This window comes from Scylla paramamosain, chromosome 26 (genome assembly GCF_035594125.1).
Source record: "Scylla paramamosain isolate STU-SP2022 chromosome 26, ASM3559412v1, whole genome shotgun sequence".
In the NCBI taxonomy this organism is placed as follows: Eukaryota; Metazoa; Arthropoda; class Malacostraca; order Decapoda; family Portunidae; genus Scylla; species Scylla paramamosain.
In genome coordinates, this window is record NC_087176.1 from 1,770,045 (window position 1) to 1,790,000 (window position 19,956).

The window sequence follows — 19,956 nt, forward strand, 5'->3', positions numbered from 1 at the left end:
TTATCTATTTATTTTTACCTTTTCAGGACACTCGATTGTTGAAACCACGAGAATCACACACACACACACACACACACACACACACACACACACACACACACACACACACACACACACACACACACACACACACACACACACACACACACACACACACACACACACACACACACACACACACACACACACACACAAGTAACACCAAACCAGCTATATTTGTAGATTGAACCATCACTTCTTAAACATAACTCCCTTTCTCCATTACAACCTGGATAACATTAACATTTACACACCCACGCACTACTCCAGGTGATCATTAGTGGAATCAATAAGTGTAGGTAGAATGTTCGTTAGTTAATTAGCACACCAGGTATTATACGAGCACTCATACATATGTAATTTCTTGATTTAATTTGTATATGTTTCAGTGTTTATGTGTGCATTTTCCACTAGAACTATCGCCTTATTAACCCTTCCACCTGAGGGTTCGTGAATAGGTAACTTTGAAGGCTTCTCATACATAATGTAATTCCTCGCCTTAATTAAAGTGTTTGTGTGTATGTATTTCAGCGGCAATTACTGCTTTGTTATCTCCCGCCTCGTGATAGAAGAATACTGCGGGGAAATTAGAGAAACACTGTGATAAATGTTGGAGCAGGACGTGAAGACAGACAGACAGACAGACAGAGAGAGAGAGAGAGAGAGAGAGAGAGAGAGAGAGAGAGAGAGAGAGAGAGAGAGAGAGAGAGAGAGAGAGAGAGAGAGAGAGAGAATTGAAAGCCAAAAACATTCCAAGGCAAAAAGGAACTAAAACAAATGAAATAAAAATCAGGAACAGAACTGGAAAAAAATTTGAAACAAACTTTTATATGAGACAGAGAGAGAGAGAGAGAGAGAGAGAGAGAGAGAGAGAGAGAGAGAGAGAGAGAGAGAGAGAGAGAGAGAGAGAGAGAGAGAGATCAACAAACAAACAGACAGACAGACAGACAGACAGGCAGGCAACGTCAGTCAAGCACCATTTGCATTGGAAAAGAATTAGTTGAATACAAAATGTAGAGAGGGGAAGGAAATGCCAGTACTTTGAAACACACACACACACACACACACACACACACACACACACACACACACACACACACACACACACACACACACACACACACACACACACACACACACACACACACACACACGTGATGCATATTATTTAAAAAAAAGATCAGTGTTGCACAGTATTGAAAATGTTTGTTGAAGTGGTGATACCTCTCTCTCTCTCTCTCTCTCTCTCTCTCTCTCTCTCTCTCTCTCTCTCTCTCTCTCTCTCTCTCTCTCTCTCTCTCTCTCTCTCTCTCTCTCTCTCTCTCTCTCTCTCTCTCTCTCTCTCTCTCTCTCCGAAGATCCTAAGGTAATTACCTCCCCAAACTCTCCAAGATGACAGTGAAGGAGGAGGAGGAGAAAGAGGAGGAGGAGGAAGAGGAAGAGAAGGAAGAGAAAGAGGAGAGAGAGGAGGAGAAGGAGGAAGAGGAGGAGGAGGAGGAAGAAGAGAAAGAGAAAAAGGAGGAGGAGGAGGAGGAGGAGGAGGAGGAGGAGGAGGAGGAGGAGGAGGAGGAGGAGGAGGAGGAGGAGGCTCATACAAGAATGATGATAATAATAAGTGTGTATTATTTATCTCTATGTATTTTTATGTTGAAAGTGTTGTCATATTTACTTCTGCATTATTTTGTTTGCTTTTCCCGTAACTCTTCTTTATATTTTGTGTATGTGAAGCAGCGCCGCACTGCTTTCACGGGGGACTTTATTGTCATGATATTTTTTGCATTTATTTAATTAACTTTCGTAATTCATTTTGCGTTTGTTGTCCATGGGAGACGTTTTTTATCCTCTCTTTTTAATTTTTATTGGTTATTGACGTCATTCGCTTAATTTTATCTCAGCACCGACACCACCACCACCACCACCACTACCACTACCACTACCAATACAACAGCAACAACAAAATCAACAACAATTGCAATAACACCTTGGGCTACTCAGGTGTTGCTTCCCAAGTATCTCAGGAGGAGGAGGAGGAGGAGGAGGAGGAGGAGGAGGAGGAAGAGGAGGAGGAGGAGGAAGAGGAGGAGGAGGAGGAGGAGAAGGAATATTGGTTGTTCTTTTATCTTTATATTCTTAAAAGTCTCTCTCTCTCTCTCTCTCTCTCTCTCTCTCTCTCTCTCTCTCTCTCTCTCTCTCTCTCTCTCTCTCTCTCTCTCTCTCTCTCTCTCTCTCTCTCTCTCTCTCTCTCTCTCTCTCTCTCTCTCTCTCTCTCTCTCTCTCTCTCTCTCTCTCTCTCTCTCTCTCTCTCTCTCTCTCTCTCTCTCTCTCTCTCTCTCTCTCTCTCTCTCTCTCTCTGTCTCAGTGGAATAGTGTCACATATCACAATAGCCGCGGTGCTACATAACATTCCCCATCCTTCCTTCCTTCCTTTCATTCCTTTGCTATTTTCCTTCACTCCTTCACTCCTTCATGCCAAACTACCCTTTATCCTTCTCGTCTCTTCCCACCCACTCTCTCATATCGGACCTCCTACCTCCATTCTTCATCCTCCTCCTCCTCCTCCTCCTCCTCCTCCTCCTCCTCCTCCTCCTCCTCCTCCTCCTCCTCCTCCTCCTCCTCATTATTCTCTCTTGATCCACCTTTCCCTCCCTTTCTTATATCATCCTGCCTGCACCCTCATTTAGACGTAAATTGCCCTGGATATTCTCTCTCTCTCTCTCTCTCTCTCTCTCTCTCTCTCTCTCTCTCTCTCTCTCTCTCTCTCTCTCTCTCTCTCTCTCTCTCTCTCTCTCGTATCTTCTGTTACTTTTTCAAGCGCTTTCCTTCTTATCTTTATCAGCCTTCTCTATTTTTCATTTTTCTCCTCCATCCTCATTGCTCCTTCCTCCCTTGTTTTCCTCCTGTCTTTGGTTTCCTCTTCCACTCCTGTCCTTCCTTCCTTCTTTCATTTCTTCCTCCCTTTGCAACAGAATGACAATGCTCGCCCTTTTATCTTGTGTCTTTATCTATTAGGCGTATTGTAACCTCCTTTACTGGCGATCCCTTCATCTCTTACTCATCCTTTTCTCACGTCAGAGGAGGAGGAGGAGGAGGAGTAACAAGAGTGGTGACGTGTGGGTTAAGTATAATAGGAAAGATGCTGGAAGGAGGAAAAAAGGATGGAGATAGATGATGAAGGCGTGGAGAAGGGAGACAGGAAAGCAGACGGGGAGAGACAGGGAGAGACAGGGAGAGTAAAAGAAGTAGAGGAAAGTGGAAGGTCAGATTGGACTAACTTTTGGGAAGGGATAAGGAGTTGATAGGTAGGGAAGGGAAGACTAGGAGGAGGAGGAGGAGGAGGAGGAGAAAAAGGAGGAAGAAGAAGAGAAGGAGGTGGAGAAGGTGGAGGAACACGAGAATAAAGGAAGAATAAACTGGAGATCCTATGGTCCTTTTGGGGCTGTTTGTGGAGAGAAATAGAGAAATAGGATAGCATAGTCTAAGAAACAGGACGAGGAGGAGGAGGAGGAGGAGGAGGAGGAGGAGGAGGAAGATTGAGGGTAACAGTATTGGTCTTAGTAGCAATATTAGAAGGTTTTATCAGTACTGGGAGGAAGAGGAGGAGGAGGAAGAAGAGAAAGAAGAGAAGGAAGAGAGAGGGTAGTCACAGTGGTATCAGTAGTAACAGCTGAAATAGTGGGAAGAGCAGGAGGAGGAGGAGGGGGAGGAGGAGGAGGAGGAGGAGGAGGAGGAGGAGGAGAAAGAAGAGAAGGAAGAGAGAGGTTAGTCACAGTGGTATCAGTAGTAACAGCTGAAATAGTGGGAAGAGTAGGAGGAGGAGGAGGAAGAGGAAGAGGAGGAGGAAGAGGAGGAGGAGCAGGAGGAGAAACAGATGAGGGAGGGGGGGGAAAGCAGGATGGGGCGACTTCATTTCGGATGACGGATAACAAACTGCTTTTCGGATTCTCTTAAAATGCAGCGAAAAATATATCGGTGGCGGGAGGGCGGGAGGGTGCGAGGCGGGCAGGCGGGGGCGGCTCTCATAAAAGTGACATAACGCCTTCCGGATTTATACTCTCCTGAGGCAGCTTAGTGTCTGGTCCGCCTTCCCGCCCGCCTATTAACACTGATACATGGCGCCCTGGCCCTCTGTGTCTGCCTGCCTGCCTGTGTACGCCGCCGAGGTACAAGTGTTGCTGTGTATGTGTGTGTGTGTGTGTGTGTGTGTGTGTGTGTGTGTGTGTGTGTGTGTGTGTGTGTGTGTGTGTGTGTGTGTGTGTGTAGGCAAGGACACTAATTGACACACGAATGAGAGAGAGAGAGAGAGAGAGAGAGAGAGAGAGAGAGAGAGAGAGAGAGAGAGAGAGAGAGAGAGAGAGAGAGAGAGAGAGAGAGAGAGAGAGAGGTGTAATTCCTGTCTGCGCTCCTAAATAAAGTAAGGCCCACCTGCAGACACATATAGCGAGAGAAAACGGAAAAAGGTCTGTCTTGAAAAATGTAATTATTGGAGGCACTCACTGCACCACTGCCGCGCCACACTGTTCTGCAACACTGCACCTCACCATGCCTAACTTTACCTAGACTAACCTAACACACTCTAACCTACTCTAACCTAATTTAACCTAGACTAACCTAACCCACTCTAAGCTACTCTAACCTAACCTAACCTAACTTAACCTAACTTAACCTAGACTAACCTAACCTACTCTAACCTATTCTAACCTAACCTAACCTAACTTAACCTAACCTAACCTAACCTGGACTAACCTAACACACTCTAACCTACTCTAACCTAACCTAACCTAACCAAACTTAACCTAGACTAACCGAACCTTCTCTAACACACTCTAACCTAACCTAACTTAAACTAACCTAACCTGATCTAGCCTAACCTAACCTAACTTAACCTAGACTAACCTAATCTAACCTAACCTAACTCAACGTCACCTTGCCAAATTCAGTCAAACCTAACCTAACCTAATGTAACGTCACCTTGCCTGATTTATCCTAACGTCTCCTTATGTGACCCAACCTAACGTAACCCAACACAATCTCATCACTCCAACCCACTCGACACCCTTTCCCACACATGAACCTCACTGCAGTACGCTCTACCACACTGCACCACATCAAACGGCCCACCTTCATTACCTAAACCACAGTACGTCACCTCACCACGCCTCACTATTTCCTTCCACACCTGAACACCTCACGGTCCAGCACCCCACCATCACCACCATCACTGGAGCCACGCCTCGCCACCAGCACAGCACAGCCGCACTCCTCGCACGCCGCCACGCCCCTGCCAAGCCACGCCAATCTTACTTAAGCGAAATAACTCAGCGGACTAAGCCGTGTGGTGGTATTATATTAGGAGTGCCACAGGGTAATTCTGTGTCCCTGTGCCGGACTGTGAAATATGAGCGGCATTACACTTCCCTGCGCTTTATCATGGCATCTTATCACACCACCCATTCATCTTGGTTACCGTCACGGCTTATCAGGCCATGACAACGCCAGTGAGTTTTATTCTGTCATGTGCTTCTGTTGCTCTGCCTCGGGGGGTGTGAAATATGTATATGCATTACAGCCATGTCACAGCTTATTGAACTCTAACGAAATCACTTTTTTATTGTGTCTCTGTAAAGTACGAATGTTATTACAATTACACAGCATTTCGTCATGTTATCACAGCATCTCTTCATCTTTATTACTGTCACATCTCGTATTTTCGTATTGCTGTGCCGCAGTGAAATCTGAACAGCCTAACACTTCACAGCACTCTACCATGGAATTATCACAGCATACGTTTGTCTTCAGCTTATCAGACTGAGACAACCACAGTAAGTCGAGCAACCCACTGCAACTCACGTACCACAGCACCACAAACCCACACCAGCACACAGCAGTAACTCAGAATTACACCACAACACGGCACAACACACCACCACCACAGCACTACAAATATACCGCGTCATCACCACAAACACCATCACACCTCAGCCTTTACGCCACCCCATCACCCCCATCACCCTCATCACCACCATCACCACCACCACAACACCAAGAATATACGCTGTCATCACCACAAACAGTATCGTACTTCAGCCGCACTTACGCCACACCTCGCCTCAGTGAACCCCACCGCCATCACCATCACCACCATCACCACCACAGCAGGATTCCTCATAAATATAAACTTAAACGGATACATTGAGTTGCAACACACTAGACACCTGTGGATAACGATCAGAGAGAGAGAGAGAGAGAGAGAGAGAGAGAGAGAGAGAGAGAGAGAGAGAGAGAGAGAGAGAGAGAGAGAGAGAGGGGGGGGAGGGAGTACTGAGATTGTACTTTGGAAGGTGATGAAAGGAAGCAGTTAAGAGTAAATTGTGAATATAAGAAAAGAAGCAGGAAGAGGAGAAGGAGGAGGAGGAGGAGGAGGAAGAAGAAGAAAAAGAAGAAGAAGAGGAGGAGGAGGAGGAGGAGGAAGAGGAGGAGGAGGAGGAGGAGAAATAAACCTTAAAACTCCAGTAATCAGTGAAGTTTGTGTTCTAAGACTTGAGAAACTCCTTGTAACTAGGAGGAGGAGGAGGAGGAGGAGGAGGAGGAGGAGGAGGAGGAGGAGGGGTCTTGCATCGCTCTCGTGACCTCCTGGAAAGTGGAGCGTCTAATCCACAAGCTAAATAACCTAAGATAATTAAATAACCAACTTAGCTCTGAAAAAATAACACACAAAAAGAAGCACAGGAAGGGAGATTAACTTTGAGGAAGAGCAGAGAGGGAAGGAGACAAAGGAAAAGAAATGAGGAAAATAGGATGATGGTGAGAAGAAAACTGAGGGATATGATGAACTGAAGGAGGAAGAGGAGGAGGAGGAGGAGGAGGAAGAGGAGGAGAAAAGCAAAATTCATTGAAGTTTGTCTCGAAAATGATACAAAAGAATTGTGCTTGAGGTTTCAAATCTATCTTCTTTTCTTTTCGCTTCCTTCTTTCCTCCTCCTCCTCCTCCTCCTCCTCCTCCTCCTCCTCCTCCTCCTCCTCCTCCTCGTCCTCCTGCTCTTCCTCTCATCCTCAATCCACCTCCTTCTTCCTTGTCTCCGTCTTCCTCTCCTCCATCTCAACTTACCTCCGTTCCTCTCGGTGTCTCCTCCCCTCCCTCTCCCTCTCCCTCTCCCTCTCCCTCTCCCTCTCCGTCTCCCTCACAGTACCTGAAATATATTTTCGTTTGGCGTCAGACGGGAAGGTTTCGAGGGAGGACTTAGATAAATATTGATTTCCTTTTCCCTTTCCTCTCTCTCTCTCTCTCTCTCTCTCTCTCTCTCTCTCTCTCTCTCTCTCTCTCTCTCTCTCTCTCTCTCTCTCTCTCTCTCTCTCTCTCTCTCTCTCTCTCAAAGACGAAATGAAAGTAAAGGAAATGTAGGAGATATGTTTGTGTATTTTCTCTCAAAGTACATATCCACTTCCAAATATCAGTATTGGGGTGTACTATGCGTCACCTGCTGGAGTGCTGGAGTGCTTCAGGTGGTACAGGGTGCAGGTGGCGTGGGTGGGTGCTGGGGACACGTAGATGAAGGCGGGTCAGGTGTGTAAGTGAGTGGGAAGGGGAGAGGAGAGGGGACCGTTTCAATTTGGTGTTAAGAGGAAAAAATAAATAAATAAATAAAAAAAAATAGAAAGAAAAGGCCCATTGAGTTGCCAGTCCCTGAATAAAAGCCAAAGTTGGAGGATAAGTGTTGTTTCATATTTTCTTAATAGTTTTAAAGGATAATTGGACTTGAGAATAATACGGTTAAGTAATAGTTTGGGCTAAGAATAGTAGGGTTAGTGGATTGAGTAGGTTAAAGATAGTAGGATAAGTGGATTGAAAAGGTTAAAAATAGTAGGATTAATGGATTGAGAAGGCTAAAAATAGTTGGATTAGTGGATAGAAAAGGTTAAAAATAGTAGGATTAGTGGACTGAGGAGGTAAAAAATAGTAGGATTAATGAATTGAGAAGGCTAAAACAAGTAGTATTAGTGGATTATTTGGCTTAAGAACAATAAAGCAGTGGACACCTTTATTTAACCCTTGCACTGCTACCTGGCACACCTTTCCTTAATTATACACCACTCACACGTTCACTTTGGTCTCGCAGTCACATCCAAACCCTTTAATAGCTACTCTCTGGAAAATCTATTCATTCAATCTATTTCAATTATCATCGGTGCTTTAAACACCTTGCACACTACTTTTGCTGCTAATTATTGGATATCGCGGTAAAAGGGTTAATAATAGTAGGAAATTGGGTAGTTTGACTTAAAATAACAGTTAATGGATGGTTGGTCTTAAGAATAGTAGGGTTAATTGATAGTATTAGGAATAGTAGGAGTAATGGGTAGTTAGGATTAAGACTAATGGGAATACTGGATAATTAGGGTTAAGTAATAAGATTAATGGACAGTTATGCTTAAGAGGAGTAGTATTAATGGATGGTAAGACATAAGGGACGGTAGAATTAAAGGAACACTAAACTTGAATGAATGTACAGTGGAAAGACAAAGGAGCCTAAGGACTGTAGTGTTTGGGAAAGAATAAATTGAGAACAGTAGTTATTTATGATGGTAGAGTTTTATGTGCAGTGTGTTAAGGGATGATCCTGTCTCGGGTTATGGCCCCTGAGGGAATTTAAAGTTCCGGAAAGGGAATACAAATAAACTCCTCCTTTATTTTACTCTCTCCTCTCCTGGGAAAAATTTAAAGACCCGGGAAGGGAATGGAAATAAACTCCCCTATTAGTTTCCCCCTCGTAGTTTTCCCTTTTGTTCTCCCAGTCTAAGTAGGGTTAAGAGATGTTCAAGGCTACAAGTTCTTTCGTAAGTTTTTCCTCGTTTTCTGTTTCTCTTCTTCAGCTTCTAGGAAATTGAAGGATGATTTAAATATTGTTTCTTTTTTTTTTAATCTTTCTTTTTATTCCTCATCTCCTCCCTTGAGTCCTCACGTTCCTTTCTTACTCCTCGTTGATTCCTCCTCATTTATCCTTTTCTGTGTTTCCTCTGCTTCCATTATTTTTTTTCTAGTTATTTTTTTCCTTTTATTTTACCCCTCACCTTCTTCCTTCAGTCCTCAAATCCATTTCTTCCTCCACGTTGATTCTTTCCCATTTATCCTTTTCTGTGTGTTTCCTCCGCTTCCATTATTTTTTCTCCTCCATTTCATTCCTCTCCTCCGCCTCATCTGTCAGTTTATTTTTTACCTCATCACTGCTCTTCTTTTCCTTCTCCTTCTTCTCTACGTCTCTTTTCTTATCCTTTTTGTTTCAGGTGATTTTTTTTGTCATTTCCTGTTTCCTCACGTTTTTCTTTCCCTGTTGTTATCACCCTACATGTGTTCTCCTCTTCTTCCACTTGTCCATGCTTTTCCTTATCCCTATCCTATTTTATTTTCTTTTCTTTCTCTCATGTTATTTTCGTTCTCATGGTTTTCTTTCTCCTTGTCCTACATCTTCTCTTTCTCATCCTCTCACTCGCGCGTGCATTTCCTTGCCCCTCTCTCCTTTATACTTTATTCTCTTCTTTTCTTATCCTGTGCCGTTTTCGTTCACATGATTTTCTTTTTCCTTTATCCTGCACTTTCTCCTTCATCCGTTTTTCTCTTGCATACATTTTTTTCTATCCTCCTTATGTCCTTACCTTAGTTCCTTCCTTCCTTTTTCTTTCTTCCTTCCTTCATTTTCGTTTTCTCTTCCTTCTTATCGTACGTATCATTTCTCATTCTCTTGTATGTCTTTCATGTTTCTACTCCTCCAACTTTCACTTCGAGAGGCGCAGGAAGGTGTCGCTGCTTTCCGTCTGTGGGAACTCCTGAAGTGTAGAGGAGGCAGAGGCATTGTCTGGAGGGCTGATTCTGCATTAGAAGTTAAGGTTTGTTAGCGTGAAGGAGAACACCAGTTGAGGTTAATGCCTGAGTGTCTCTTCTCTAAGGCAGTCTTCGCCAAAAGTTAGTGAAACGTGGGTGATTTGGTCCCTAGAGTTTCGGTGCTGGAATTTTGCTCAGTGACGGAACGAACTTGCTTGTCGTGTCTCAGTTGCTGCCTCGCTGTCTTGTGTTGATCTTTTTCTTCTCCAGCCCCGTATGCTCTTGTGTTGTGTTGCTTCCTTTTTGTAAATGTTTTGTATAGTTTTTGTTTTGGTTCAGTGTTGTGTTGGTTTTTGATAGTATTTTTTCCCCCGTTTCTCTTGCTGTTCTTGGGTTTTCTCTTCCTTTCTTTATTTTCGTTGTTGTTTTAATTCTTACTATTCCTCAGATTTATGTTCAGTACCAGATTAAATATTTTCACTTTTCTCTGATATCACACACACACACACACACACACACACACACACACACACACACACACACACACACACACACACACACACAATGGCCAGGTGTGGAAGGAAATCACATCAAATGACAGGTTAATGAGGTGGTCGATTGATGGTGGTGGTGGTGGTGGTGCGGGTGGTGGTGCGGGTGGTGATGGAGGCATTGTTGTGGTGGAGGTGGTGGTGATGGTGGTGATGTATGCTGTAGCAGTGATGTCGTTTAGATATTTTTACTACTACTACTACTACTACTACTACTACTACTACTACTACTACTACTACTACTACTACTACTACTACTACTGCCAGCACTCAAGACTCCCCCAAGCAATACTTCGCATGGTCCTAAGACAATGGAAACACGACAGAGGCGCGACAGCTTTGTATGAAGACAAACACTAGTGGATAATGATTTAGTGACTGGGAAGTGACAGAGATGAAGAGACAACCAGAAACACTGATATGCAGCAAGAGGGGGCGGTGATAAGATAGAGAAAAAAGAGAGACATGATGAGATGAGGAAAAATACAGATATACATAAAAATAGACTTGATTTGATAAAAGAAACATATAAAACAGAAAACAAATGTGATATGATCAAAAAGAAACGGATAGATGAAGCAGGAAAGAAGAGACGTGGTATGGTAAAGAAATAGCACGATAGACAGACAGGCATTAAAGATGTGAAGGCTGTAAATAATGCAAATGATCTAGAAGTAATAAGAATAATGAAACACCAGATAATTAAATGATAAATGATAAAAAAAACTTGACATTTAATAGAAACAAAGTAGATACAATTATAACATATGAAGTAATTAGTGAGTGGCAATTGACAAACACATACAGAGAGAGAGAGAGAGAGAGAGAGAGAGAGAGAGAGAGAGAGAGAGAGAGAGAGAGAGAGAGAGAGAGAGAGAGAGATGGGTGGGGGTTTGCCAGCAATTAACTGTTCCTCATTGTGCCCTCACTTAACGACTCTCTCGTTGAACAATGGTCGTTAATGATCTGTTGTCGATTATTCTCTCTCTCTCTCTCTCTCTCTCTCTCTCTCTCTCTCTCTCTCTCTCTCTCTCTCTCTCTCTCTCTCTCTCTCTCTCCATTATAAGCAATAAAACACTTGTCGTATAATTATTCTCTGTTTGTTTGCTGTTTGATGTTTGTATCATTGTTTATATAAATGTTTATGAAGGAATGTATATTATTCGGCCATGAGCGTGTGTGTAATTAATGGATTTTTACGTTCATGTGTGTGTGTGTGTGTGTGTGTGTGTGTGTGTGTGTGTGTGTGTGTGTGTGTGTGTGTGTGTGTGTGTGTGTGTGTTGCCTATTAGTTTATTTGTTTGTCTGTATTTGCATTGGAGTTTTAATTAAGCGAGCAGGGTTGGTTGTCACGTATGTGTGATGTGGCTTTTTATTGGTCGAGTTCTGTCTCTGTATCTTTTATATATCCTCTCTCTCTCTCTCTCTCTCTCTCTCTCTCTCTCTCTCTCTCTCTCTCTCTCTCTCTCTCTCTCTCTCTCTCTCTCTCTCTCTCTCTCTCTGTAGCTTTCTATTTGCTTGTTACTTAATTATTTATTCGTTTTCCTCACTCATTCAGTCTCTATTGGTGTCTCTATGCATTTACTCGTATTTATTCATATCTCTGTCTATCTGTATGTATATTTATTATAGCTCGCATTTATTCACACACTTTTATTCACACTCACTCGTATTTTCTCTCCCTGTGTCTCTCTGTGTACCTGCGTCTGTTCATCTGTATGTCTCTATTTATTTATGCATGTCTGTAATCGTCTTTAGTTGTCCCCTCCATCTGCCTCCCTGCCTATCTCTTAATGGATGTATTTACCTATTCCATCTCTGTCCAGTCTGTATGTAGTTACCTTTGTTTGTCTGTGTGTCTAAGTTACATACGTGTTTATCTATGCAGCACCCTTTCCCTGTTCACTTTAAACTGTCTTTCTACTTGTCACTATGCTCGCTTATCCGCTGCCCGTTCAATATTTATGTATTTATTCATCTTTGTCTATCCGCATGCGTCCAACCTACGTGTGTTTGTATCCGTGTGTACCAGTCTTTATCTGTCCCTTCTGTCTGTCTACCTGTCTACCTCTGCTAATCACTTTATTCAAATATCTGTCAGTTTTACGTCTGTCTATCTGTATGTCTGTCGTGCGTGTGTCCGTACGTAGCAGTCTTTACCTGTCCCCCTCCATCTGTCTACTTGTCTACCTGTCTACTAATCACTGTATTTACCTGTAGTTTACCTGTGCTTAAGCTTGCTCAGCCAAACTCAAGGTCAGTAAATAATAGCAGTAATCCCTCCAGCCCTCTGCTTCCCCTTAAATTTGGCCTCATAGCTGTATTATTACCTTACCCCGTTTTCTATTCCCTCCCTTCATCCGCTTTTACCTTCCCTCCCTTCCTCCAAGTTCTCTCTCTCCTTCTCGCTCTCTTTCTCTCCAGGCAATCCTATTTCTCTCTTCTCTCGTCTCCAATCCTTCCTTTTTCCTTTCCTTTTTCCAGTTTCTTTCTTTCTTTCAGTGATGTCGCATGGAATCTTCCGCTGTTGTGGAAACTTGGCTTATTGTCATTATCTTAAGTCCTCCTCCTCCTCCTCCTCCTCCTCCTCCTCCTCCTCCTCCTCCTCCTCCTCCTCCTCCTCCTCCTCCTCCTCCTCCTCCTCCTCTCGGTTTTCATTCCCATCTTCCTTGTGTTTCTTGCCCTTTCCGTCTGTTTTTCCTCCTCCTCCTCCTCCTCCTCCTCCTCCTCCTCCTCCTCCTCCTCCTCCTCCTCCTCCTCCTCCTCGTTATCGGTCTCCTTCACGTCCTCTACTTCTTCCTGCACGTCTTCCTCCACATCCCGCCACTTCTAAGAGGTCTACACTCTATCTTTATTTCTCTCTCTCTCTCTCTCTCTCTCTCTCTCTCTCTCTCTCTCTCTCTCTCTCTCTCTCTCTCTCTCTCTCTCTCTCTCTCTCTCTCTCTCTCTCTCACATGGTTGAAGCTCAAATTAGATTAAGTCCATCATTCTTGCAGTATTCCTTCCTCCTCCTCCTCCTCCTCCTCCTCCTCCTCCTCCTCCTCCTCCTCCTCCTCCTCCTCCTCCTGTTCCCATTCATCATATTTGTCGTCGTTCATGTCCTCGTCCTCTTCCTTCCTATTTTTATTTCCCCATTCCAAAAACCTTCCACAATTCTTCTCTATTTTCTTCACCTGTTCCTCCTCCATTTCTTTTACCTGGCCCCACTCGTCCTCCTCCTTTTTCCTCCTCCTCTTCCTCCTCCTCTCGGTCCTCCTCCTCCTCCTGCTATTGGTCCTCCTCCTCCTCCTCCTCCTCCTCCTCCTCCTCTCTCTCTCTCTAAAAAGAAAGATTCATAACCGCGATTTATTTGTGGGATTTATACTTGAGAATCGAGTTGAGGTTCCTCTGATTCACGAGCGTCGTTTGTTTTTAAGATCTTTATTACACCGTCAGGACGAGTGCCTCATGTCTCCCCTGCACCGCCGTATTTCGTGGCTGCTTTGTAGGTGATGGCTTTGTTTTGCCCTGGCGAGGATGTGGCGGTAAAAGGCAATATTACTTCATGTAGGAAGGATTGAGAGAAAAAAGTGATGGTGAATATTCTTCTCTAGGTTTTCTATCTTGGTGTCTCTCTCCACATGGTATTTTTCTTTCTTTCTTTTTTTTTTTTTTTTTTTTTTTGTCTATGTGAAGGTTAAGGTGTGAATGTAATGCTTGTTCCTGTAGGTGGGCTTAGGAATAGGTATAAGTTTATGGTCTTGTGTTTGTTTTTTTGGGTTTTTATGTGAAGGTTGAGGTGTGAATGTAATGCTTGTTCCTGTAAATGGGTTTAGAAATTATTTTAAGTTCATGATCTGTGTTTATTTTTACGTGAAGATTGAGGTGCAAATGTAAAGTTTCTTCCTGCAGGTAAGCTTAGAGACAGGTAGTTACACGGTCTTCTTTGTTCAGTACGCTTACCTTCAGAAAATTTACGTAAAATATCACAGTAAAGGAATGTGTGACTTTGTGCTCTTGTGTTTGTGGCGAAGAATTTGTCACTGTTGAAAAAAGAGACAATTTACAAGTACAACAACAACAAACTTTTCTCTCAATACGTTTGTTTATCTTCAAGGGAAATCAGAGAGAGAGAGAGAGAGAGAGAGAGAGAGAGAGAGAGAGAGAGAGAGAGAGAGAGAGAGAGAGAGAGAGACGTGATGCTGTTAAAGAAAAAAAATAAATGAAAAAAAAACGATCTCACAACAAGCTTACCTTTCCTCTCGGTACGGTAATCTCCAGAAAAATCACGGTAATTTCCAGAAAAACCAGTAATCTCCAGAAAAATCAGGTAATCCTAAGAAAAATCATTATAATCTCCAGAAAAATGACGATAATTCCAGAAAAATCACAGTATTATCCAGGAAAATGACGTCACTCCCAAGAAAAAGACGGAAAACTCCAGAAATATTAGGCAATCTCCAGAAAAATCACGGTAACCTATAGAAAAATCACGGCATTCTTCAGAAAAATGACAGCAACCTCCAGAAAAATGACAGTAAACTCCAGAAAAATAAAAACAACCTCCAGAAAAATCAGAACAATCTCCAGAAAAATCAGGGTAATCTCCAGAAAAGTCAGAGTAACCTCCAGAAAAATCAGTGTTAATCTCCAGAAAAATCAGGGTTAATCTCCAGAAAAATCACACATTAACTGAAGGAACTGTGCGAAGGTTTTCTACAATATTAACGCCTAGGCAAGATTTATGGCGCCGCGATAACAGAACTTCCATAATGATAAAGTGCCCTGAGTATTTGAACGTATAAAGATTGGAAATGTGAGCTTGTCAGAGGAAGAGGAGGAGGAGGACGAAGAGGAAAAGAAGAAGGAGGTGGAAGAGAAGGAGGAGGGGGAGAAGAAAAGAGAATTGGCCACTCATTCTCGAGGACAAGGAGGGAAAAAAAGAATGAGATCACAGGAGTCAGAAATGAAAGGTAAATGAGGCAATTCTTGATAAAATAAAAGATTGAAGAAAAAAAGGGAAAGAAAGCCTTCAAAGGAAAGAAGAAAGACTCATTGATATTTGACAGTCACATCCCGATAGTGGAGGAGGAGGAAGAAGAAGATGATAAAGAAAAAGACCAGGATTAAGAAGAAAAAGGAAAAGAAAAAGAATAGGAAGAAGTAGAAGAAAACAAAGAAAAGAACAGGAACAAGAAAACAGGAAGAAAAGAATAAAACAAAACAGGAACAAAAAGAAGAACAAGAAGAAAAGAAAACAGGAGAAGAAAGAAGAGAGAAAAGAAGCAGAAGAGAAAAAAAGCAGAACAAGAAAAAAAAAAGAAAAAGACGGAGAGAAAGACGAAGAGGAAGAGGAAGAAGACGACGAGGAGGAGGAGGAGGAGGAGGAAGGATCTGAGATGCATCTAAAACACCGTCTTTCCACCAGCTGTAAACAAATATAGGGACAAACAAACAAACAAGCAAACAAACAAACAAACAAACGAGAAGGGAATATGAGGGGATACAATGAACTTCCAATATTTGATGGGAACTTGTGGAACTTGGGGACTGAAAGGAAGGGGAGAGGAGAGGGAGAAAGAGGGAGAGGGAGAGGGAGAGGAGAGGGAAGGAGAGGAGACGGAATGGACAAGAGAAAGGGAAGGAAGAGAGGAAAGGAGAGGAGGAAGGAAGAATATAAGTGTAGGAAGAGAATGACAAAAGGATGGGAAGGAAGACAGGAAAGGAGACAAGAGAGAGGAAAGGAAAATGAAAGGAAAAAAGAAGAGAGAAGATGGAAATTAATATAGAAAATGAAGGAGAAAAGAAGGGAAGAGGAGGATGAATTGCAAAGTAAAGAAGGAAGAGAGGAAATGAAATAAGAAAAGAGGTGGAAGGAAGGAAGGAATGAAGGGAGAGAGGAGAGAATTAAGGAGAGGGAGGAAAGAAAGGATGTTAACAAGACAATGGAGGAATTGGAAGGAAAGGGAAGAAGGATAGAGGATGAAATAGTAAATGAATGGAAAGGAAGGAAAAAAATAAACAGGATGAAGAAAACAAAATAGAAAGAAGAACAAGAGGAGAGACAAGAAGAAGGGAAAATATAAATACGAGGAATAATGTAAGAAGAAAGGGAAGAGAGAAAATAGAAGAAAAAAAGGAAACAGGAGGTAGAGAGAGAGAGAGAGAGAGAGAGAGAGAGAGAGAGAGAGAGAGAGAGAGAGAGAGAGAGAGAGGCGCGGACAAAATTCTTTTACTATTCATGAGAGGGAAATATTAAGTTAAGGGACAGTCATGTGTGTGTGTGTGTGTGTGTGTGTGTGTGTGTGTGTGTGTGTGTGTGTGTGTGTGTTAGAGGTCAAAAAGGAGAGGTATTTCTATTGAATGCGAATAAATCCCGTTTGAAATATGAATATAAAAAAAAAATCGTTATTATTGCATTCTTTTAAATTAAAGGTAGGAAAAGACAGGAAGGAAAAAGGAAGGAAGGAAGAAATGGAAAGGAAAAAAAAAGAAGTAAAGAAGGAAGAGGAAAAATACAAGTAGGAAAGAAAGAAAGTGGAAAGAAACGAGGTATGAAAATAGAGAGAGAGAGAGAGAGAGAGAGAGAGAGAGAGAGAGAGAGAGAGAGAGAGCAGAATCTGGTGTAAATATTGCGGGCGTTTTTCTTCCTAGACTTACTTACACTGCAATTCCTATTTTCCTGGACCAGGGAATATGAATACGAGAGAGAGAGAGAGAGAGAGAGAGAGAGAGAGAGAGAGAGAGAGAGAGAGAGAGAGAGAGAGAGTCCTTTAGTGTCGTATCCGCGTTGGGAAAACTGCAATAAAAACTCCGGAAATTGAAAATGAAAAGAATGTGAAAACTTGCTAATTTCCCCCTTGGTATGTTATATGATTTTCTTTTTCTTTCCTTTCCTTTTCTTTTTTCCTTCCTTTTTCTTTCATTCTTTCATTCTTTGCTTTTTTTTTAGTTTCCTTTACATAATTTTTCTCTTATTTATCTCTGTCTTTTTTTCCTCCTTTCTTTTTTACTATTTTCTTCTCGTTTTTTCCTTTCCTTTTCATAACTTTCTCTCTTTCCTCTCTTACTTTCTGCGTGGATGAGTTACCAGGTAAACAAATAAAGGGAAAGGTAAGCAGATGTACAAATAAGACGGAAGAAGTTTCTACGTTTACAAGGAAGAGAAAAAAAAAACTGAAGAGGTAACAGGTAAATACATAAAAGATATGCAAATATAAGGGGAGACTAGGAAAAATTTCACTCCATAAATTTACAAGGGGAGAGAAGAAAAGTGAAGTACATTTGTAGATAAGGAAAATTTTCACTGATAGATTTACAAGGGGATGAAAAATACATGAGGGGCTAAAAAGTTAAAAGGATGAATAGATACATAAGTAGATGTGTAGTCAAGGAGAAAAAGAGTCTCACTGAAGGAGTTTACAAAGAAAGAGAGAGAGAGAGAGAGAGAGAGAGAGAGAGAGAGAGAGAGAGAGAGAGAGAGAGAGAGAGAGAGAGAGAGAAAGAAAAGGAATAAAAGTGAGTTGTTGGGAAGTTGATCTAAATTCCCTGAAATACTTCTTTGCCAACACCTAGAATGGAGCAGAGGGTCGGTGTGGCCGGTATTTCCATGCAAATTTCTCTCTCTCTCTCTCTCTCTCTCTCTCTCTCTCTCTCTCTCTCTCTCTCTCTCTCTCTCTCTCTCTCTCTCTCTCTCTCTCTCTCTCTCTCTCTCTCTCTCTCTCTCTGCTGGGTGGAGGTTGGGGGAAGATCTCGTTTCAGACACAGACAGATAGCAACACACACACACACACACACACACACACACACACACACACACACACACACACACACACACACACACACACACACACACACACACACACACACAAGGAGGATTCATGTTCACCTTTATGAATAGATCTGTGAAACACCTTTATTCTCTCTCTCTCTCTCTCTCTCTCTCTCTCTCTCTCTCTCTCTCTCTCTCTCTCTCTCTCTCTCTCTCTCTCTCTCTCTCTCTCTCTCTCTCTCTCTCTCTCTCGTGTAATAAGGTTTCAGGATTGGCTGGAAAAATGGTGTTTGCCGGCCTGTATATATAGTACCGAGTGGTGTGCGGAAGGGATTAGAAGGCTTATTATTCTTGGACCTTTTTCTTCACTCCCAGGTGGTTTGTAGAAAGGATTACCAGACTCGGTGTGTTTTTTATGGGGTACAAGTTTAGTAGTTTGCAGAAAGGTATGTGTTTTTTTTTTTCTATAAGGCTTTGTTAGTTTCTAAAATTAGCTTCGTGATGTATTTTAAAAAGTGTTTGTTTTTAGTGTGTTTATTTATGTAGTTATTTATTTTTATTATTGTTATCGTTGTTATTATCATTGTCATTATTTTAGTATTGGAATTGTAGTATAAATCATGCATGTTGTAGTTATTTGAAACTACACTGCTTCTCTTTTTCGTTCTCTCTGCTCATTTATCTCATTCAATTCTGGTGAGTATTGATGTCACTGTTATTTCTAAGGATTCCAGTCCCTGCATCATCGTAAATCCAGGTGAATATTTTGGCTGCACACCTTTGGCTTTACAGTCGTTTGATGTACGCTTTTCTCTCCTAAGCATTGTAAACCTCGGCGTGTCTTTGTCCTCCTCCTTTGTTTATTCTCTCACTCAGTTTTGCTTCTCTTGATTTCAGATTCATGGCCTCGCTTTGCACCGCCGCCGCCTCTGCCCGCCCTTGGTATGTAGATATATTTTGCTCGGGCTTTGTGTGCTTGTCGAGTGCTGTTTGGTATGTTTTCGTTTGGCGATGACTGGTTTGACGACTGGTTTTCGTTTGTTAGATATGCCTTGGTTTTGTTGTGACTGGTTTGAGGGATAGTTAAATTTTTTTTTTAATATTTCGTGCATCAAAATATTATCTGGTGTTGAATGGTTTAAGGGAAGTCTTACGAGTGTGTGAAGTGTGTTGAGTGTTGAGGACGAGTTACAAAAGGCTGCCTAGTTTTGAGGCTGCCTTGTGTTTAAAATGTTTACTTTGTGGGCTTCCCGTGCGGCCTTTTCTTTGACGAACCGGAATTCTTTGGGAAAACTTTATTGTTGTGTGGATAGTTTGCGTTCTTTTGGTCATTGAAGGCGGTGGTGTTTGTTGGACAGAGGGGAAGTTGTTTATTTTGAGGGGCAAGGAAAAAAATGATGCCACGAAGTAGACTCTTGAGGGTGAGAAAAGTTTTAATTGACCCTCAAGTCAGGAAGACAGATTGACGAATGAATACATCAAATAAGAAAAAAACGCTTCTTCGTCGTGTTGACTTGGAGTGAAATAGTTGAGTGAAATGAAAGTACTTACGTGCTGGGTGGGTTGGAGATTCAGGGAGATAAGAATAAATGTAACCGATACTATGACATTATTTAAAGGAAAGAGTGAATAAAGTTGTGAAGAATTAAACAATAAACAGCTAGACTATTGGACGACTTACGTATTCAGAGAGACGAATGAGGATTGGCACTCTGGTAAGAAAAAATATGAAAAGAAGATAGATAAAATAAATAAAGTTGAGAAAAGCAAATAAATAGGTAAATAAAAGATGAAAATTAATA

General features: G+C 42.1%; 1 long non-coding RNA gene across 5 annotated transcripts in view; it reads left to right on the forward strand.

Moving 5' to 3' along the window:
- LOC135113571 (uncharacterized) overlaps positions 1 to 19,956 on the forward strand; it is a 395,407-nt gene that overhangs the window by 40,221 nt on the left and 335,230 nt on the right. For all 5 annotated transcript variants that reach the window (XR_010274880.1, XR_010274879.1, XR_010274881.1 and 2 more), the window contains exon 2: positions 19,052 to 19,096. This is a non-coding gene — a long non-coding RNA (uncharacterized LOC135113571). The remainder of the gene's footprint in view (positions 1 to 19,051; positions 19,097 to 19,956) is intronic.